At 44.7% G+C, this 21,538-nt stretch overlaps 1 protein-coding gene across 1 annotated transcript in view; it reads left to right on the top strand.

The window, feature by feature from the left end:
- Positions 1-21,538, top strand: part of LOC144817712 (uncharacterized) — a 71,781-nt gene that overhangs the window by 17,292 nt on the left and 32,951 nt on the right. The window lies entirely within an intron of this gene.

Here is a 21,538-nt window from a genome sequence, read left to right as displayed (position 1 = left end):
GCGCTGAGAGACGCGCTGCTTTCTCCTGCCGAGAATCCAGCCCCGGCGTTTCTGGGCAGCCCTCGCAGGCAGCCTGGAATATCGAGAGCAGAGAAAGAGATACCATTCCTCATTCATCCTAACTTCCAGGTACAGAACTGAATAACCCCTCACAGAGAATTCTTTAGTTATTCACTTGGCAAAAACAAACTTAACTTAAACTGTAACTTTCTATTCCCGCCCACGTATTAGACCTAGGTCAGGTACACGGGGTAGGCGTATTTAGAAACACCAGTTGAGTACGTTTAGTCAAATGTATATGTGTATGTAAATATATTTTAATCATTTTAAACATCATATGGCTTAGAAACCATATCAATGTTTTTACAGTATTACTTTATACTATTGCTTTTAATGTATGCACTTTATTTAGCTATAAGTATTGCAATAATATCGATCCATTTCTCTTGTATGAGAAAAGAGACTGATCAATAAATAACACCTTTTTATTGAACACGCCCGTCTCTTCCTTTTCTCTACATTCTGATGAGACTAAGAATGCACGTACTGACTGAGTAAAATAATTGCCTTTTGTTCACACGACTTTCGAGATTGACTCTTGATTAGGGGAGAGCAAAGTTGTCATGTCCTATGGTTGTCAGAAACTAAATCCCTTCTTGTCTAATCAGGGAAGTTAATTCTTCCTTGAACATTCGAGAAAGTTTCTAGCGAACTCTGAGCTATGCTGGCAAACCCAAAAATTAAGTCTAGTATCGACAGTAGTAGACCTAGTTAACGTCTGGCCTAGGCCTTTACTGCTGTAGGTATTATTCCAATGCGCAGAGCCTATTGGGAAGATAGGAACTACACTACACCCTCTCCTGCAAAAAAAGAAATTGAGATGGGGAGATGGGGTTCCCTGGCACACAATTGGCCTGAGGAGGGGGGCCACGTGGCCCCCCTCCAAAGAAAAACATAAAAAGTGGAAAAAAACTGGCCATGCCCTGGGTCCCCGGGGCTGAAATTGGCCTTGGGAGGGAGCCACGCGGCCCCCTTCCCATTTAAAAAAATATATTTTTAATAAATAGGGGTCAGGCCCTGGGGGATGGGGTCCCCAGGGGCCCAAAAATGGTAAAAGAAGGGGGGGCACATAGCCCCCTTCTAAAAAATACAATAAACAAAAAAAGCTGGTGTCTCGTCAGAGGACCCACCCCCTCCCTGCACCACTCTGCAAACGGGTCCCATGGTGCGTTGTAAGTTGGAGAATTAATTCCCCTTGAACACTGAGGGTTCCTGGGGGCAACTAGCCCACCAGGTACCTCCAGTAAGCGCCACAGAGCTGTGTTGCAGAGAGGTGTTCTGAGGACCTCAGGGCACCAGTGGACTTCATCCTCTGAGCAGCAGTGTGCTCGGAGCTACGTTTGTAGTGTGGTGTAAAAATGGCCATGGCCACAGACCACCTGTCTGCAACGCAGTATCACATAGTCACTGGAGGATGTCATCAGTGATGTCATTTGAGATGTCATCAGTGATGTCATCAGTGATATCACTGACCATGTCATGAATGATGTAATATGTGACGTCATCAGCAGTGCATTGCGGGGGTGCGAGTTATAGTTAGCTCAACTGACTATAACGGCTGAATTTCTCTGGTTTTATACGAGTGAAATGTCCAACTAACTATAACGTCCCTGAAACCTGTGGTTTTCTCAGTGAATATATATATAAATCTATCTATCTATCTATCTATCTATCTATCTATCTATCTATCTATCTATCTATCTATCTATCTATCTATCTATCTATCTATCTATCTATCTAAGGGCAACAATAACATAAACTTCTGGTTAAGATTCAGCTTAGGAATCTCCTGTGGGACATCGGAAAATAGGTGCCCTTTGTGCAAAAAGTCTCTGTGGTTCTTCCTAAGTGTATGGAAGACACTGACTGCCACCCCGGCCTAGGCAATGCTTTTGCTTATTCCCTCTCCAATGAACAAGATTCTCCCCTAGGCTACACAGTATCTTTATTCATTTAAATGTTTTGTAAGGCAGGTAATGCCTTCCTTATCTGTCAATTGGCAGGTTAGTAGCTATTTACATAGGAAGGGTGCCTTGGTCCCTGGTTCAAGCAAGACACATGTGCCCCCTGTCTCTTCCTTGGGTAATAAAATATAGCAATCATCCGACTGAATGGGCCTTTAATGTCTCTTGGCTCTGCTACCACTGCACTTGTTGCACCATTGATAGATATTGCTTGTTTGCAGTTTTTATATTTCAGAAACAGACTCCCGTTTTAGGGGCAAATTCTGAGGGTGGTATCATGAGGTGCCAGCCAGTTAGAATGTCCCCGCTGTGTCTGTGGGATTACTTGTAGAAGAAATGCCCAACCACAGTGACAGGAAATCTTAAATAGGTACTCAGGCTGCTGCTCGGGTGACCTAAATGAGGTTTTCTGCAAGCAAGAGTTTTGACAATCCATCCATGTAACTGTATATGTGCCTACCAGTTGTTTTTGCTCCTTTTATCAGGAATAGAACACAGCTCTATTTTAATTTGTTTGAGTATTTGTGGCAGCTATTGCAGGGAAACAGACAAATGGGCCTGATTATGATCTTGGCAGATTGGGTAGTCCTACACAAACGTGACGGATATTCCGTTTGCCGTATTGCAATTCCATTATCTACTATGGAACTTGTAATATGGTGGACTAGACATCCATATGTTTGTAACGGAGTATCCCATCTGCAAGATTGTAATCTGTCCCAAAGTCATTAAAGGAGAATTAGATTAAGCCAATTGAAATACGTACTTAACTCAGAGTGTGAGACTCTCATGCGCATTCAGCAATGAGGAGCATCTCCTTTTACAAATAGTTCACATTTGGAGCATGAACTTCAAAGAGCTAGAGGCCTTCTCGTACCTGCTCCTAATGCTTTGAATTATTTCCCCTCCACATTATAGCTGCCAGCTTAGCCCTAGATTTCTGAAAAAATTAAAAACCTGACTCACAAGAATATGGCGCACCCAGTGATGTAGCAAGGAGAGGGAGGGGGCACTTGTTGTGGGAGCAACAGCGCTACTGCTTTTTCCTGCAGCCACGTATGGCATCCATCATGGGAATTTCCAGCCTCTGCTCTCACATGCTGCAGTCGGGTTGGCAAACTCAGGGACCCCCACGGATGCCAGAACAACTATCTATGTCACTGGGAGCCGCTAGCGGTGGCGCAAAAAAAGCTGCCTAGCGCCAGCAGAATGCAGCACAAATTGAAAGAGCAAAAACCAAGAAAAAATTAATAATTTCTCCTCGTATTGCCATTCTAGGACCAGATATTGCCTGGCCTTAGCATTTGCCACTGTCCGAGCTTTGTAAATCTGGGGCTGTGTCAAAAGGAATTGGTGTTGCGGTAGAATGCCCCATTGCCAGCGCCTTTACTCAGCAGTCTCTGGTGCAAAGGAACATATTTACAAGGTGGCACTCCGATGGCAAAAGCGGCTTGTAAATATGCCTCTTAGGGCTAGATGTACCACCCTAAATTGCGGTTGCAAACGGGCAGTCGGCCCGTTTGCAACCTCAATTCAGGGCATGTATAAACCTCATTATGCGAATCGGTAAATGTTACTGATTCGCAAAATGAGGGTTATGACTCGGTATTAGGAAGAGGCGTGCCAAGGGCATCCCTTCCTAATAGCTAATAGCGACTTGCATTTGTATGCATGAATGGTCGCAAAACACTCACCCTTTTATGAATGGGTCAAAAAATATTTATAAGGGCAGGCAGTATGCTCTTAAAAAATGAAACTGAAAAGTTTATTTTTTCTTTTTTGTAAATGCAGCCAGTTTTCCTTTAAGGAAAATAGGCTGCACTTAAAAACATTGTTTTATTTAAAAGCAGTCACAGACTTGGTGGTCTGCTGACCCCAGCAGGCCAACATCCCTGTGAGTGCTAGCCATTCCAAATCTGGTCGCAAATTGCGCTTGCCTCAATATTAATGAGGAATGCAATTTGCAACCCCATTAGGAATCACAACCAGTGACTGAGACACTGTTGTACATCCCAATTTGCGAGTTACAAATTGCGAGTCGCAAATGGGGCGCAATTTGCGAGTCGCAAATTGCTGGGTTGTACATCTGGCCCTATATATCTTCAAAGGTAAAATAAGGTTGATATGTCTTGCCTCTATTTGAGTGGCCGATGTATTGCCTTTGAGTGGCCAAAAGAGATAAATGTTTATCCTCGGTACCCTGTGAATAGAGATTGTGAAAACGTTTGAATCCATGTGCTATGATTGGAAAGAATTCAATCTGAGTTAGTGAATCCTTGCACCCGTGGGCTATAATTTTTCAAAAAGTTATAGCATCTCCCATTTTGGATGCATTAATCTGATCATATCTTATATTTTGCCTCTTGAATGGCTAAAATGGATTTAGATTATATTGCTTTTATTAGTGATTTTTTTAGCTAATCAGCAATCTGAATATTGTCAAAAGGTAAGAGGCAGAGAAAGATGGTTATGGAAGAAAAAGACAACTGAAATTCAGTGAGAAGGAGCTGGAAGTACTCTCTGATGAATATGTTACATACATTGATGAGCTTTTCGGGAAAAATTCCTTTATAGTGCCGGACTCCCAGATGAAAAAAAAAATTGGAAAGAATTCATGACAAATTAACGCTGCAGGTGTAACTCAGCATTCGTCATCAAAATTAGGAAAATATGGTGTAATCTGAGATCAAGAACCAAAGAAAAAATCGTGAAATACCTGACAGAGGCACAGGTGGAGCCTCAGCTCAACTACCACCACAATCTATAGAGGACTTAATAGATTTCACCTTACATAATTGCACAGCATTGTGGGAACAGATTCCTGTAACTCAACACCACACTAGTCTACATCAATAATCTTTACCTTTAGAGTTCTAATTTAAATCCCAAAATATTTTGGAATTCATAAATATGCATCTTGTACTCCAGAGTAGTGTTTTGGTTTGATCTTACTGCTGCAATGGGGAAGATGTAGTACATATATTTAAGTATACCTAAACATAAGCATTATAACTGTTTTTTTAACAATAATATATAAGTTAATAAATGTTAAATAAATACTTGGAAGTTAATGTAGTTAGGATTTCGAATTTGAAAGAATATTTTTTTAAAGAAAAAACTCTTGGGCATGTTTATCATAGGTTTAACATCGCCCTGCGCCATGCAAGGCAATGCAGGGTGGCGCACAACCTACAATGAGATTCATTAAGCCAGCAAGGCCCTCCTGCTTGGCGTGGCATGGCTTGGTACATCTACTGTAACTCAAGGCGACGCAAGTTGCCGCCTTGCATTGTACTGCATGGTGAGGGCATTACATGGGTGGAGCGTGGGTGTTCCAATGCATCCACCCATGTATTCTAATGGATTTTCAGATTTACCAAGACTGGTAGACCTGGGAAAGCATCAAAATTGTATGCCTCCCCACTAAAGACACAATGAGGAGAAATATCTTTATTTTTCCTCGCTTTTCCTCTTTCTAAGTGTGCTCCGAGGATTGTTTTTGTGAAGGAAGTTACCTCTTCATGCACAAAAACAATGCTGCCTACAACGCAGGCACACTTGCACCATAGTGCAAGGGTGCCTGCATTGTGCTAGGCAGCACATTGTATGCCAGCACTAGGAAATGGCAGGAATGCCCCTTCAATGTTAAATACGGTGCATTCCTGCCTCTTCCCTATCAAACAGTGCTGCGAGGTGACTTGCTACGCTGCGAGATTTGTTGATAAATATGCCCTGCTGTTTCTTTTAAGATTGGCACATTATAAGAAATTTAATGCATGTGCCATCACACAGAGGGCAAGAGTCATGCCCAGAGGCATTTCAAGACATTCATTATACCATGGAGAAAGGCAACAAGACTCTGCACACTATGTCACCACCCAAATCTTCAAGACACTGACCAACAGTTTCCACACTCTTAGATTTACCTGAAGTACTGAGCTTATGTTCTGTTTTACTAAAGGAAAGTGTCTCACTCAGGCACAGACATCACCAATATATCTCACGCTTTGATAAATTCACTAGATCAGTTAACTCTCTTGCCCATGCTAAAGCCACTTTATAAAGACGCATGGTTAACATGCACATTGAGATGGGGCGCTATAGTGTGGATGTTGTACATGGCTTTCTGCAAACAACCGGTACCCCTGAAAACAACTGAAATAGCTGCTGCTGGTGAATTAGATGATGATGAACATGAAGAGACTTCAAATCTCTGTTACTGTAGGCATGAGTGTGCGGCAACTGCTAATATTGCAACCACAAAAAACGAAGTGTAGGGAGCGGGAGAATAAAGAATTTAAACATTTTGTGATAATTTTTAAATCCTATTTTTCCCTTTGTTACAATTTTTGTTACAAATTAAGAGGGCAATTAATATCAAGTTTATTAACACATAGAGGAGCATATTCTGAAGAACGTGTGATAACCATCGCAAAAGTTACTGAATGCAACTCTCAACATCGCAGTCTATCATGGGAAAATTACGCCGTGTTAACTAAGTATTCACAACACGGTGATACCATGCGATAGTCTTCAGATAACGCATCAAATGACTGCGTTAAAATCAACAACACACCACAAAAATGTGAAACACAAACGCAAAAAAACTTGCGATGAGACCAATCATGATACAAAAAAGCAGCGAAAACCAGTGGCAGGCCTGCAAATCCCACACATCTGGCGGGCAAATGCACAATAAAAGCTACAAAAACAACACACCAAAAACAATCCAAAGTGCGTAGCAACATGGATGCACCCTGACCGAACCCCACAAGCCCCACAGACCACCAAAAAGGAATAACAGGGTCGGGGAAGGCCAAGGAGAAGAGGGAGAGGAAGACAGGGTGCAGTCCGCAGGAAAACCAGATCAGCATCACGGAGGTGACAGAACACTATCATAAACTGACCTACAATTAGACTTCCGTGAATGCAATTGGAGTGTTTAGGAGGCCAATGGAGGAGGCCAAGGGGCACTGGCATGATGTGAAAATCTAAACCAGGCACAAAGCCACTGCGAACAGGAAGGCAGCAACAGCAACAGGAGGTGGGAGTTCTGCGCAACAGGAGGAGCTGGAGGAAACCAAGGCCACAGTCATCAGTGTGGAGACGGTGCAAGGAGTCGGGATTCTGGACACAGCTCGGGTGGGCCTCACACCACACCAACAGGGTGAGTGACGATCAGGGACTGGGGGGACAGGGGGAGATGGGCATAATGGCACACTGCACAACCACAATAACCCTGTATCATGTCCCTGATCCCCGTGGCACACTGCAGCACACACACATAGCAATAACAGCACATCCACATTGACGGTAATGTGGTACAATGCACAAACCCAACACTGCAGAACAGAGGACACAACTGGGTCCGCACACACCCAGAAACAGGCCTACTACATCTGACAGAGCCGGAAACTGTGAAATGGAAATGTACGCGTACAACCTCACATGCGTCATGTAGTCCAAATGTCTACTGTCCCGCTTCTAAATCCTGCACCTCCAAAACAGTCTAAATGTACATTGTCATACAGTCTGCATGTAAACAAGAACAATGCGCCACCATACATGACAACACAATTTCAACATGCATCTCCCTTTCACATTGCAGAGGGACACACAACAACTCCAGCAGAGCAGAGAAGACTGGGTGGTCTTCTCTGCTCTGCTGATGCCTGAGAGGACTACCACACCTTTGACACCAACACCCTACAACATTCAATGGACATCCCACGCAACCCACCGCCAGGACCAGGGCTGCCAAGCTACATACTGAAGAACACAGCCCCTGCAACAGACCACACAGCAGGAAGCACCAGCTAGCACGGCTGACTCCCAACACTTCACCGACCCACACATGGCATCCCAAGGCCAGGTATCAGAACGCCAAAAGGAGGTGGCCGAACAGTTGCGGGTGGGGTCCGAACCCATGAGAGGCAAACTAGATCACAGACGTGGGTGTCTAATGCCCTTCAGGGACCACCTACACCCCACAAAGGAGACCCACACTGCCACAGAGCCTAATGCAGATGCACATTCCCAGTAAAGAACCAAGCCCAGGGGCACGCAAATTTAAGTCACACACCCATGTTGACTCTGTTTACGCCGGGCCAGCCCACTCCGCTCTTGCTTACGGGGGGACATAACAAGCTACATTTCTGCATTCTCCCCCACTGGCCGGAGTGACATGGTTGCGTCCACAGTCCACTACACTCCAATCACCAGTGGTGTGTGTTGACATGGATATGTGTGTGATCTGCATACTGCAGTCTGGCCCTCACATCCACGCCACACTTGGCATTGTGTACATTCTTATTAATGGGTCACTTGCCTCCTTCGCACATGCCTGGCTCCCACCTCTTCCCACATTCTGCTATTGTGTGGCTGTTGTGCCATGCCATTGATGGCTGATGTACATGGCTTGCCCAGGTTCCGACAGTAAGTTGTGCTGTCGTTTCTGATGGGTGGGCATGCTGTTGGGCATGTTGTATGTGAGCTTGTGACGTGTGAATTTCCAGTGTTGTGAGTTGCATGATTGTGGAGTTGAGGTGTCTGTTTGTTCATTTGGTATTTGCCAACTAGCAGTGCATTTCCGTGGTGCCATCCTGGTAGCGCAGGTTTATGATGGACTGTCGGAAGGTGTAGTAATCATGCACACTGCCTGGGTGGCTGGCGACAACATTGGTGGAGATTCCCCAGTGGTCCAATATTGCCTGGACATTGGTGGGATATTGCGCTTTCTGTTGCGCTTATTGTGTGCAGTGTCAGCAGGGGGCACAAGTAAGACATTTGTGCAGTCAATTGCCCCCTAACATGTGCGGGAAGCCAGCTGTGGCGTAGATGCCTTGCTTGGTCTCTGGCTGTTCCTGCGCGGTATGGGGGAAGTATACATAGTGGGGTACCAAGATGATGGTGTCATCCATGACTGTTATGAGGGGCTTGGATTGGGCTGGCTGTGTGACTCCTCCATCTCATGTGGTTGTTGGTTGCAGGGTACCAGCGGCCAAAACGTGCAGCACGGCCAGCAGCTTTGTCTGAGGTGGGATGTTGGTTGTCCGCTATGTTGGTACAGTCTGCCTGTGGACAAAGGTGGTCAGGATGCGGAGGATGGTTGTCCCTTTGAGCATGTAGTGGGAAATGACATTCTCTGGTGTTAGTTCTTTGAGGTTGGTGCATTTTCTGAGGGTCTCTGTCTTTGTCTGCACTGCCTCAGTGTTGGTCTTGAGGGGGGGACCTGGGTGTGGTGGAGGTGGGTGTTGTGGCCCTGTTGGGGCTCCGCGCTGCATGATCGTTGGCTCCATGGCATCTGTTGCCCTTCAGGTGTGGCTATGGGCTGGGCTCCTTTTTGTGGTGCAGGTTGTCGTCCGACTTTACACCAGGTCAGAGCAGGTGTTAATTTCCTGCTGCTAACGCGCCTTATTGCATGTTTTGAAGTCTTATCGCCTATCTGGCTGGTCGTTGAGAATGTTGCGGAGTGGGGTTGTCCCGGCTTTTGGCACAGGAATGCCTACTCTGTGTCTCATTAGCGATAGTTGCAGGGCTCATCTGTGGCGATGTTTTTTGCAGCTGCTATCGCAGGTAAACTGGTGATATGGGATATTAACACCAGCTTGTGAATGGGGCGATACATTTATTGCCACTTTGGCTGTGATAAAGTGCCGTTAACTCGGTGATAAGTCCTTGAGAATATGCCCCTGATTTTGTTAAAAAAATGCATAGTAATACAAATCAAAAGCCAGAAATAAAAAAATGGTGTCTTCTTCCTCTGTGAAAGGACCTGATGCACACCGAGGCTGTTTATATACGCTGCATCTGAATAACCTTCTAATTCTATTTGATGCTAAATTGCACATGGGAAATCATCATTTTTGCAACTAATACATACACACAAACAACGAATTGCTATCAAGAAAAGCCTGATAACAATTCCTTATGGAATGACAAAATTAACGTTTCTGTATTTTGTTGGTTCGCTGAAATTAACAACTAAATGCACAAAGGCTGTTTTGGGGGTTGGTAACCGTTTTTTTCACATATTACCAAATCGCGAAACCTTCGTACATCTGGCTCCTACTCTTTGATTGCGCTTTAACCTTGAACAGAAACGGTAGGGGCCCAACTTTGTGTGTTTCTCATTCCACGCACACAACTCTATGAATCCTCAAGTGCCTGCTACGTTTCTATTAACTGGAAAAATATTCATGTTGTTTCCTTCTGAATTTTAATTATTGTTATGATGCAACATTGTGTAGGTCCCTTATCTCGCAGGACATACCATAACAGTTGCAAGCATATATCTCCTCCCTTTATAATTGTACTTCTAAACCAGTACATTTAATGACTCACCACACTCAAAGATCTATGTAAAGCCAATTTAATATCTAACAGATAATTGTTGAATCTAAATTACCTAAATATCTTGGGGTGCCAGTGTGCTTCATAATAACATGAAATATATGGGATAAAGTACCTCTTGCTGTATAGTAACACGGTTCAACCATTGCCGTTCCCTCAAACCACTTAAATCCTTGATATCTTGCTTTTTCAGGGTCATTGCAAACAAGAAGAATATAAGAAGAATCTGTGTTATGTAATTTAAAACTCCAAAAAGCAGTTAGGATTTGTTTTGCAAAAAGATATTAGATTCAGTATAATGTCAGTGAGGTGACAAATATGCTGTACTTCAGGTCATTTAGAACCATGCAGAATCCGATTTATACCATGGAAAACATATACACGTTGCCATAAATATCTGCCTTCTCTTGATCTTTTCCTTTTAGAAAAAAATATCAGAAGAATGAAAAACCAGGTATTGTTTTCCTTGTTTAAAATGCAGCTGTGATTATGTTCCATGTCCTGCCCTTTACCTAGGCTGCAGACTCTGGCCGCAGGCACTGTGATATCAAAAGTCTGTAAGACTGTAGGAAATCGACCTTTTCTCCATGGTCATCCTTGATTTTTTGCTCTCTGCTGGACCCTATATTTTTGCTGGTTTTAGAACTCCATTCACACCTCCTAATCAGTAGAACAGCGCATGTGCTCCTCCTTCAAACATAGTTAAACTGGCCAATTTCTCATTAGTATATTTTACTTGCCATTATATCCCTAGTATATGCTGTATAAATTGTAAGTACGGCCTGGAAGTTATTTGCCACTAGTGGATTGCAGCACCTATTGTATTGTGCAATCCACTATAGTGGCTGTGGAAACATGACTTCAGGCGTAGCAGGTGAAGCCTTATTATTGCAGGGTAAGCATACACTGTGGCCTGTGAAAATAAACCCAGTTTGGCATGTAAAGACTTCGCTTTTAAATATTAAGTCACCCCTATTTAAACCTTTAATCCCACAAGATAGGGTGCATTGCAGGACATGTAGAAAGTACATTTTACCCTGTACCTACAGTGACAAAGCTTCTAAAGCTATTTTCACTATGGCAAGCCTAGCTGCACTATGTAGAAAACCTTGAAAACCTTTTCAGCTTGAAATACTAATACTATATCTCAGGAAAGGGACCAGCATTAAGAGTAATCAACCAACTGTTTTTTACAGTTACTAACTCCCAATTAAATGATGAAGTCAGATTTTTAATAGATATTAAAGAAAAGTAACTTAAAACAATGTAATTACATCTCTGCCAGCTCTCAACCTTTACTCAGCCTTGATAGGTAAAAAAAAAAGGTGTGAGATGCCTCCTAAGATCAAACAATAGGCTGACCTGACTGGGCAAAGAGGACTCCTCAGAACAGAATATGCAGGATGGGGGCTCAGCACACTGTTAAGAACTATTTGACAGGTTTGGTACGCCACATGTAACACTTGGGTTTTCATGATTCCAAGTGTTACATGTGGCGTACCAAACCTGTGACTGTGTTGGAAAGGCAGGCACAGAAAGGCTGAATCTGCCATCGTAATTCCTTGGCCAGAAAGAGCCGGGCGAGGGATTGCTGAAGGCTTTCCAAATGACAGACTGGCTCTATGAGCCCATTGGAGGCCATTCAGAAAACCGAATTCGATTCCCTTCCGACCGACCCCATCAAAATGGGTCAGTCAGAAAAGAATCCGACTAACCATTTATGATGCAGCTGAAGAGCTCCAACCGAGGGTCAGAGCCATTTCAGCCTGCTTTGTAATCGTGCCCTAAGTCGTAAAGTAGAAATCCTGAACAGACAGAGGTGCATAGAGGAGACATCTGCAACCACTAATTTTGTATTTCTTCCAATCTCATTTTTTTCGTGCCAAAACCAGCCCTTAGCGTGGCCTCATCTAATGGCTATTGGACTTTGAGAGGACATCAAACACAGTCTGCAATCTTGCCTCACTGGAGGATTTTTTATCGCAATAATTCAAATTTAACCTTAAATGACAAGAATGAGAGATACACCACACAATATACTTATATTTACACAAATATATATTTTGTGAACTTCTTGTCAAAAATTTATATGGCTGCTATATAATCAAGTTTATAACAACAAACATTGAAAAGGACTTTTTAGACAAACCAGATAAACGGACTTCAGGTCTTTAGTCACTCCCCCTAGTTAAAATAATTGTGAAGGCATCATAGGGAGGTAGTTGAACAATATTGTAAATCATTTTGCACATGTTTGTCAGTTATGTCACTAATGTTTTTTGGTTTGTCTAAAAAGTCCTTTTTCCTTCCTTTTTTGCCAGGTGTGCCTACTGGCACCCATCCCGCCATGGCCATCCGATTTATTAACTCATGTCATGCTTTCACCGGCTTTCCTGCTGCTCCTAGTTCTCACTCTAGCTTTGCCCACTGCACCCTACCACTCTTAATTAGTCGCAGCTCAGTGCTGATGCTTGGCTGATGCACACAGCAGGTGCCACACTGGTATGTCAAAGGCAAGCCTGCCTGAGCCTGTTTGCACCCAGTGCCTAATTCCTGGTACCCACTGAAAGGTAGATGACTAGCCATCATCTTCAAAGAAAGGATACACTCTTCAGTTACCTCCAGTAGTAACCATCTAGAACACCAGGCCTCCTGGCTCATGTTCCGACTCTGGCTATTCCATCTCACACTTAATTGCTCCCATGGTGCTGAGCTCCAGCTCCCAGACCCTCCTCAGTGGCCTCAATTACCGCCAGGAGAACCTCACCAGCAACATCTTGGTAGACCTGACCAACGAATGAAAGACCCTACCCACACCACCAGACATCTGCTTGACCCCATCTTCACTAACTTCAATGACATCTTGGTGAACAAGCTATTGTCTGGACTGACCACACAGTCATACACTAGCGCTGACCAAAACATGCAAAAATCACCCAAAGAAAATGGAACAAGGAAGAAAAATGGACCACAGAGCTCCAAGTCCACTGATCACTACACCATCATGATCTCTTGAAATCCATCAATATTTCAACACCTTGATCATCTCTGTCTCTGACACCGTAGCTCCGCTCAAAACCACTAACGCTATCTAATCCAGGACGAAGCAAGCTGGGCCATATAAGAACCAGGGCTCACCAAACATCACTGAAAGCAACTTGAACATAGATGGAGAGAGACCCACAGTGAAACATAAAAAAGCAAATACAAATCAGCCCAAGGTTCTGCCACCAGCAAAACAAATCCACCAAGCACTCAGTACTGACTGAATACATTAAAAACAGGACAAACACATTTTTGCCATCATAAAGGATTTCACCAACAGGTCTAGAACCATCACCCAGCTCTCCCACTATTTTAGTTCCAGCAACATCTACACCAAATTGAAACCCAAGCTGGACCCGTCTACTATTTCAGTCTATCTGCCCGATGAGACAATCTCCCTGGATGCCATCATGACCTACTGGCCCATAATCACACTGGCAGAAACTACAGCAACTATGCAATCCATTCACTCTGGGGCTCCATCAGATCCCTGCCCACATTTCATCTTCACCAAAGGAATGAGCCCAATCTGCACAGCCTTGACTCTGGTACGCAACTACTCCATTAGCATTACTACCTTCCTGGATGCCAGTAAGCAAGCCACCATCCATCGTCTCCTGACGAAACACTCAGCAGACCCTAAGATGCGGGACCACTACCGAATAATCTTTTTGAAAGGTCCTGGAGAAAGTGATTAACAAATGACTGTATTCCTTTTTTAACAACAACCTCCCCAACCCAATCCAATCTGGGTTCATGCCTAAGCACAGCACCGAGACCACCCACATGGCCATCAAAGATGACATCTGACTGATCATGAATAGAGGAGACACAGCAGCTCTTATCCTACTCGATATTTTTGCCATCGTCAACACTGTCCCTTATCCCATCCTCATTCAATGCCTTCACAAGGACAGCATACAAGTGTGAAAAAGTGCTCTCTTTTTGCATGCTTGCCCCACTTTTTGCTGAACTACTGATGTACATTGACTGAGTGTGCCCAGGGCTCCTGTCAAACAGGTACCCAGGGCCTATGTTCTTTCCCTAAAACTGCTTTGAAGACCAAACCCAATTGGCACTTTCGAGACATAGGTCAAACTCTGGTAAATGGGGCACTGTTACCAGGGTAGGCTTGTAAGGGCTGCAGCACGTATTGTACCACCCTTAGAGGCCATGTACACTGCCTTTGCAGGCTGCTTTTGCAGGCTACGTGTTTTGGTGAAGAACAAAGTAAAGAGTTTACATGGCACACATCCCTGTGTGCCATGCCTACAACTCACTGTTCTACATTAATAAGCCACACCTCTAGCTGGGTGCATTATACCAGTGGTGAGGGTACAGGTGCATGAGCCCTGTACCCCTACAGTGTCTAAGCTAATTCTTAGACATTGTAAGTGCAGTAATGCCATTAAGAGTATATGGTGCTGGGAGTTTGTCATTACAAACCATAATGGCTTTACTGACAACTGGGAAGTTTGGTATAAAACTTCTCAGCACATTAAACCCACACTGATGGCAGTATGGGATTTACTAAAAAAAGGCCACCTGAAAAATGGCCTAACACTAGTGTCCAGGCTGAGTGGCTGCTCCCCAGCTGCCACCACCAGACATGTTTCTGAACCCTTGGGTCTAGAGCCTGCTGCTTTCGGGGGGCTGAAACAATGCACATCCTGGGATGAGTTGCTGCCTTTGTGAGCTTCCCCAGGCCTTTTGCTGCTTCCAGCAACTGGTCACTACCGGTTCTGACCCCCACTTTGGGAAGGAGAATCGGCGTGAAAGCCAAGTGAGGAAGGGAGGAGTGCCTACCACTGCCAACCCCACCCCTCAGGTGGGGGAGGCGGGGTGAAGCACAACTCTCAGTCCCTGCCATCTTGCCGGTGGGGGGACCGAGCCAACCCGAGTGAGGCATATGCCACCCTCCCAATGGAGGGTGGCATAATACGGGGTGTACCTACCCCAAGGAAGGGACCCATTAGTCCCAACTTTTTACTTACCTGTAACACCCCTAAATCTAGTATTTTGGGGCACCCTTGAACCTTGCCTCCTGAGACAAGCAACAACCAAGAAAAAAAGAAGAAGAAGGACCAAACAGCCGTGCCTAAGGTAAGAAGATGAGAATGCTCACTGACTTGGCCACAGCCCTACCGGCCAGTCCCCACCTCGAACCTGCAGAAGCATAACTCCGGTGTGTCCTGCAACCAGAAACCTCAAGAACCCAGAGGACATGACCCACATTCCACATGAACACTGGATTTGTTCACCCACAGACTCCAGCTCTGGCAGAATCCTCGAGTCTGCACCACTCTGCACCCGTCACCCATGGCCTGAGTTCTAGTGACCCAACACCACGGGGAGGTATCCCTGGTGATCCTGAGCCCAGATCCAGTGATCCCTGACCTGCCTAAAGCCTCCAGCCAACACCTGCAGCCTCAATCTGGAGGGTCCCGCCAACTTCGACCAGGAGCTGGTAAGAAGATCCAACTCTGAAAGACACCTCTGCCCCTGACAACCCACGGCCTTAGTTCGCCCAACCCAACCCAGCATCCCAACTTACCTCTCCAAATGGTGGTTGCTCCCCGAAGACCTTCGCCCCCAAGCCTGCAGTATGTTTGCAAACAGGAGAATCCCCATATAAGTAACGGGCACTCGATGTCAAAACAGCACCCTGCACCCGGCCGCCCTAGTGCCGCTGAGGGTGTACCTTTGGTGCTAACTTGAACCCCCGTTTGCCCTGAGCTAAAGTCCAGGAGCTTTGCTCCCACAACCTTGTGGCCTGCGCTTGAGAAGCCACAAACCAGAGGCCCCCTATCCTCCAATGGATAACATTGGGCCTCAGCAGTTTGCACCCGGCTGCCCTAGTGCTGCTGAGGGTGCTTTGAGAGTGCATCCTTTCAAAGCACCCTCAAAGACCCTGGGAGACCCCTGAGTCTAACCCCATAAAAGCAACTCCCCCAACAAAGTACTTACCTGTTAACCGATAAATCTATTTCCTCCCATAGGATAACATTGACTGTTTTCTATGAAAACGTTTCTAGGTGTGGAGTTGGAAAATCTATAAAAGTCTATACAACTGTGTACAAATAACCAAAACACATTACTTACCTTTTTACAGGAAATGTCCCAGTCCAGTATCCAGGTATACTACACAGTATAAGAAAAGTAGCCTGCAAAGTAATATTTATGACCTGCTGTTGAAAAGTCATTATAAATTGTATGTACAATATTTCAAGGTATTGCATTTCCAGTAATTCTACTGTCACCAAACCAAAGTATATATTCAACTGCAATTCAAACTGTATTGTTACTGCAACGTATAAATAACTTACCTGTGCCAGACTTGCTTGGTTCTAAGAAGTAAATATAACTGAATAATATTTTTATACAAAGCAAATTGGTCTGTGTTTAGTCTTTGACTGTGTGCAATCATTTGCTGATTTAGTGTGTGCAACAAATGCTTAACACTACCCTCTGATAAAGCCTTACTACTCGCCCACACTACCACAAATAGAGAGTATGGTGCTATCTACTTTTACTTCTGCCTACCTTTGGGGTTCCACTGGACTCTGTGCACACTATACCTCATTTTTGTATAGTATATACAGAGCCAGCTTCCTCCAACAAGGGCTCGCCATTGGTTGGATCTGGTCTTTCCTTGCTGCAAATACTCAGTCAGTCAGCGCTGCATCCTACATCTCAGCTGCCACCAAACTAATCTGCAATATACCACAAGGATCATCACACAGCCCCATGCTGTTCAATTCATACATTGCACTGCTCACTAACATCATCCCATCCAATTAAATCAACATAATTTCCTAAACCAACAACACCAGGCTCATCCTGTCACTTTCTTTCAAAACATCTAACATCAGGACTACTTTCACCTCATGCATGTCCGGAGTCTACAGCTGAATCAAACCAACCACCGAAACTCAGCACAAACAAAACAGAAGTGGAATTCTTCAGCTAGACCACTTCCCTCTGGAACTCTAGCTGAACCCAGATTGTAGCGAACCCAGAACACAGCCAAACTGTGATACAAACTACATTGCTGTATATTACCCTTAGTAAACACAGCCATTAGCAAATCACATGCTGAATTATCATCTGCATGTACCTCAGTATACTGCAAACTTACTGTGGTATACCACAGCACAATATCTAACTATGTTGTTTTCAGACTTATAATTTTAGCACTACTTACACTTTTCAGACATACTAACAAAAATTAAAATTTAAACCTCATAATGTATATTCCTGACACATTAAATCTGCATCCGTTCAAACACTTTCATAATAAATCTGTTTCGATTACCACACTCCACTCTACACCACTCCACTCTATGCCACTCCACTCTACACAGATCCACTTTATTCTTTTACAGGCTACACCACTCCACTCTACATCACTCCACTACATTCTACTCCAGACTGTGCTTATCAACTGTACACTACTCTACTCTAATCCAATGTATACCTTTCCACTCCTCTCTATGCCACACCACTCCACTCCATACCACTTCAATGTAAGCTATTACACTCTCCGTAACTCCATTCTAAGACACTCCTCTGTGTGCCCCTCAACTGTACGCTACTCCATTGTATGCTTTTGTACACAATTCAACTCTACAACACTCCACTCTATGCTTTTCTACTCTATGCAACTCCACTGTACGCCACTTCAGGGTACACCACCAAGTATTCAAGTGTATGCCACCCCACTCTACTCCACTTCACTTTACGATGATCCACTGTATGCTATTAAACTGTACACCACTCCATTCTTTGCCACTCCACTCTACACCATTCCACTATAAATCTTCACAGTCAATGCTACTACACTCTATGCTATTCTACTGTAAATCCCTCTACTCTACACCACTCTACTCCATGCTACTCCACTATACACCACTCCATCCTACATCATTACACAGCATGCTAGTAAACTTAAAGTTATACTCTATATCACTTCACAATATGCCACGCCTCTCTACGCCACTATTCTCCACGCCACTACACTATGCTATTCCACTGTTTCCCACAATACTCTACAACACTCCGCAGTACTTTATTCACTCTATGCCACTCCACTGTACTCCACTGCACTATATGCTGTTCCACTCTACGCTCCTCCACTCTGAGCCACCCGGCTTTGTCCTATTCCACTCTATGCCACTCCATTGTATGCCACTTTACTACCCACCATTCCACTGTATGCCACTGCAATCTGTAGTATGCCACTGTATGCTACTAAACTCTACCACACTCCATTCTACGCTACGCCACGCTTCATCACTTCATTGTATCCTACTACATTGTACACTACTCTACTCTGCACAACTAAACTCAACGTCACACCACTGTGCCCCACTCCACTGTATGCCACTCTACTTTAAACTATTTAACTGCACACAACTACACTTTATGCCACTCAACTCTACGTTATTCAACTGTTTGCCACTCCACTCTACCAAACTCCACTGTTCACCACTCACTGTACACTATTCCACTGTACGGCATTCCTCTATGCCCCACTCTACTGTATGCCACCCCACTGTATTACACTCCACTATATGTTATTGCAATCAATGCCACTCCAGTGTTTGCCACTAGAGGTTGTGCCATTTCTCTGTATGCCACTCCACTCTACACCACTGCACTATACACTATTCAACTGTACAGCACTGCACTGTAAACTATTCCACTCTAGGCTATTCTACTGTATGCAACTACACTGTACCCCATTCCTCTGTAAGTCACTTCACTGTACACCACTGCACTCTAGGCAATTCCACTGTATGCTATTCCAATCTATGGCACTCTAGTGTAAGGCACTCTACAGTATGCCACCCACTGTATGCTAGTCCACCGTATGCTATTCCACTGTATGTCACTCCACTCTGCGGCACACTTCTGCACTCCACTTCACTACCTCACTTCACTCTACACCACTGCACTCTATGCCATTCCACTCTATGCCACTCCACTCTACTCTATACCACTATACACCTCGCCACTCACTGCCATTCCACTGTACGCTAATTCACTGTATGCCACCTCAGTCTACGACACTCCACTGCACCCTACTACAGTCTACGGCAATCTACTCTGCTCTTCCACTGTAAACAACTCAGCTCCACGCTGCTCCACTCTATGCTATCTCACTCTACACTACACCACTGTGTGCCACTCCACCGTATGCTACTACAGTGTACGCCAATGCCACTCGACTACACGTTACTGCTCTGTACGCTATTATATCCTAAGGCAGTGCACTGTACGCAGCTCCAATCTCTGCTATGCCACTGTATGCCACTCCACTCTATACCACTCACCCTCCACATAATTTGATTTTATGACACAACTGTATGCTAATCCACAGTACCCCACTCCACTGTATGCATTCCACTCTACTCCACTTCAACGTACGCCAGTCCAGACAATGCCACTCCACTATAAGCAACTCCACTGTACCAGGCCCAGACTGGGAACCCAAAGCAGCCCTGGCAATTTTGTCGGACCAGCTCCCAAGCGGGGGGGAGAGGGGGTGGGGGGATGGTGGGGGCAAGTGTAAAGCACTGCTGATTTTGTTACTAGGGGCTGATATTGCAACACTGCTGCAAAACTGGCCTTGACCACTACAAAGCCGCCCCCCACCCTTCCATTCTACCAGGGAAACACTGGATGCCCGCTATGGCCAATCCGGCCCTGCACTGTACTCTTCTTCACTATACGCCACTACACTGTATGCTATTCCATTGGGTGCCATTCTACTCTATGATACTCTACTTTACACTGTCCCACTGTATTCCCCTCCACTGTGTGCCACTACACTCAACGACGTTGTATGCCACTACACTCTTCAACACTATATTCCTCTCCACTGTACACACTGTACACCACACTCTACCTCACCACACTATACAACACTTTCTCTACTCTATACCACTGCACTGTACTCCACTATTTGACAGTTCCACACACTCTACAACATGGCATACCACTCCACTGTACGACACACCACTCCACTCTATAACACTTTACTCTACTGTGTACTACACCACTAAAGTGTACTACACTCCACAGCACTGGAGAATATGAGGCACCACTCTACTATATAATACTTTAGTTCACTCTAAGCTTTGCCACTCTACTACACTGTATGACATTTTAGCCCATTATACCACTGTACTTAACTATAATGTACTCTGCTCCACTCTACAACACTCAACTTTACAGCATAAATCTGCCCCAACACCACCCTACTACACTCTATGCCACTGCCAGACACTATAGTACACTGTATGCCCCTGCACTGCACTGTACATCACTCTTCTCCACTCTATGCCATTCTACAACACTTTACTCAACTCTATGCCACTTAATATCACTCCTCTCCATGACACTCGACTCCCAGACACTACAGTTGAAGATACTCCGCTGAACGACACTCAACTGTAATGTACAACATGCCACTCCACTGTACAACACACTACTCCACTCCACTATAGGACACACAACGCCAGTCTATTTTATAACACTTTACTCCACTATATGCATCGCCACTCCCCTCCACTGTATTCTACCCCAGAACACTAGACTTTATGACACTACGCTGTACCACACTGTCCTTTACTATACTCTATACTCTATGACACTGCACTTAACAACACTCAATTTAATGACTCTTGACACTTAGGGCTAGATGTAGGTCGGTCGGTAACGGCCGAAAATCCGTGTTTTCGGCCGTTACCGGTATATGGGTGACAGGTATGTAGGGGGCATTATTTTATGACCGATTCGGTAATTTTACCGATTCGGTAAAATAAAAATTCGGTATATTTACCGATTCTGAGGCACCAAGATGTAGGTGGGACTCTTCAGAGTCCCAGAGGCCTTACAGAATCGGTATTTTACCATCAAATCCAATTTGATGGTAAAATACCGATTCTGGTGTGCATGCACATGTGTGCATGCACACCTATGCCATGTGACAGGCAGACCTGCCCTTAGGGCATGTATGCCTGCCACATGGCACCCAAGCCTGTTTTGGGGGTGCCAGAGGGTGTCAAAGTGACACCCCCTGCACCCTTGTGCAAATCAGTATTTACCGATTC

Source organism: Lissotriton helveticus, chromosome 2_1 (genome assembly GCF_964261635.1).
Source record: "Lissotriton helveticus chromosome 2_1, aLisHel1.1, whole genome shotgun sequence".
NCBI classification, from domain to species: Eukaryota; Metazoa; Chordata; class Amphibia; order Caudata; family Salamandridae; genus Lissotriton; species Lissotriton helveticus.
The sequence above is the reverse complement of the archived record's forward strand: the minus strand, read 5'-3'. Positions and strand labels throughout refer to the sequence as shown.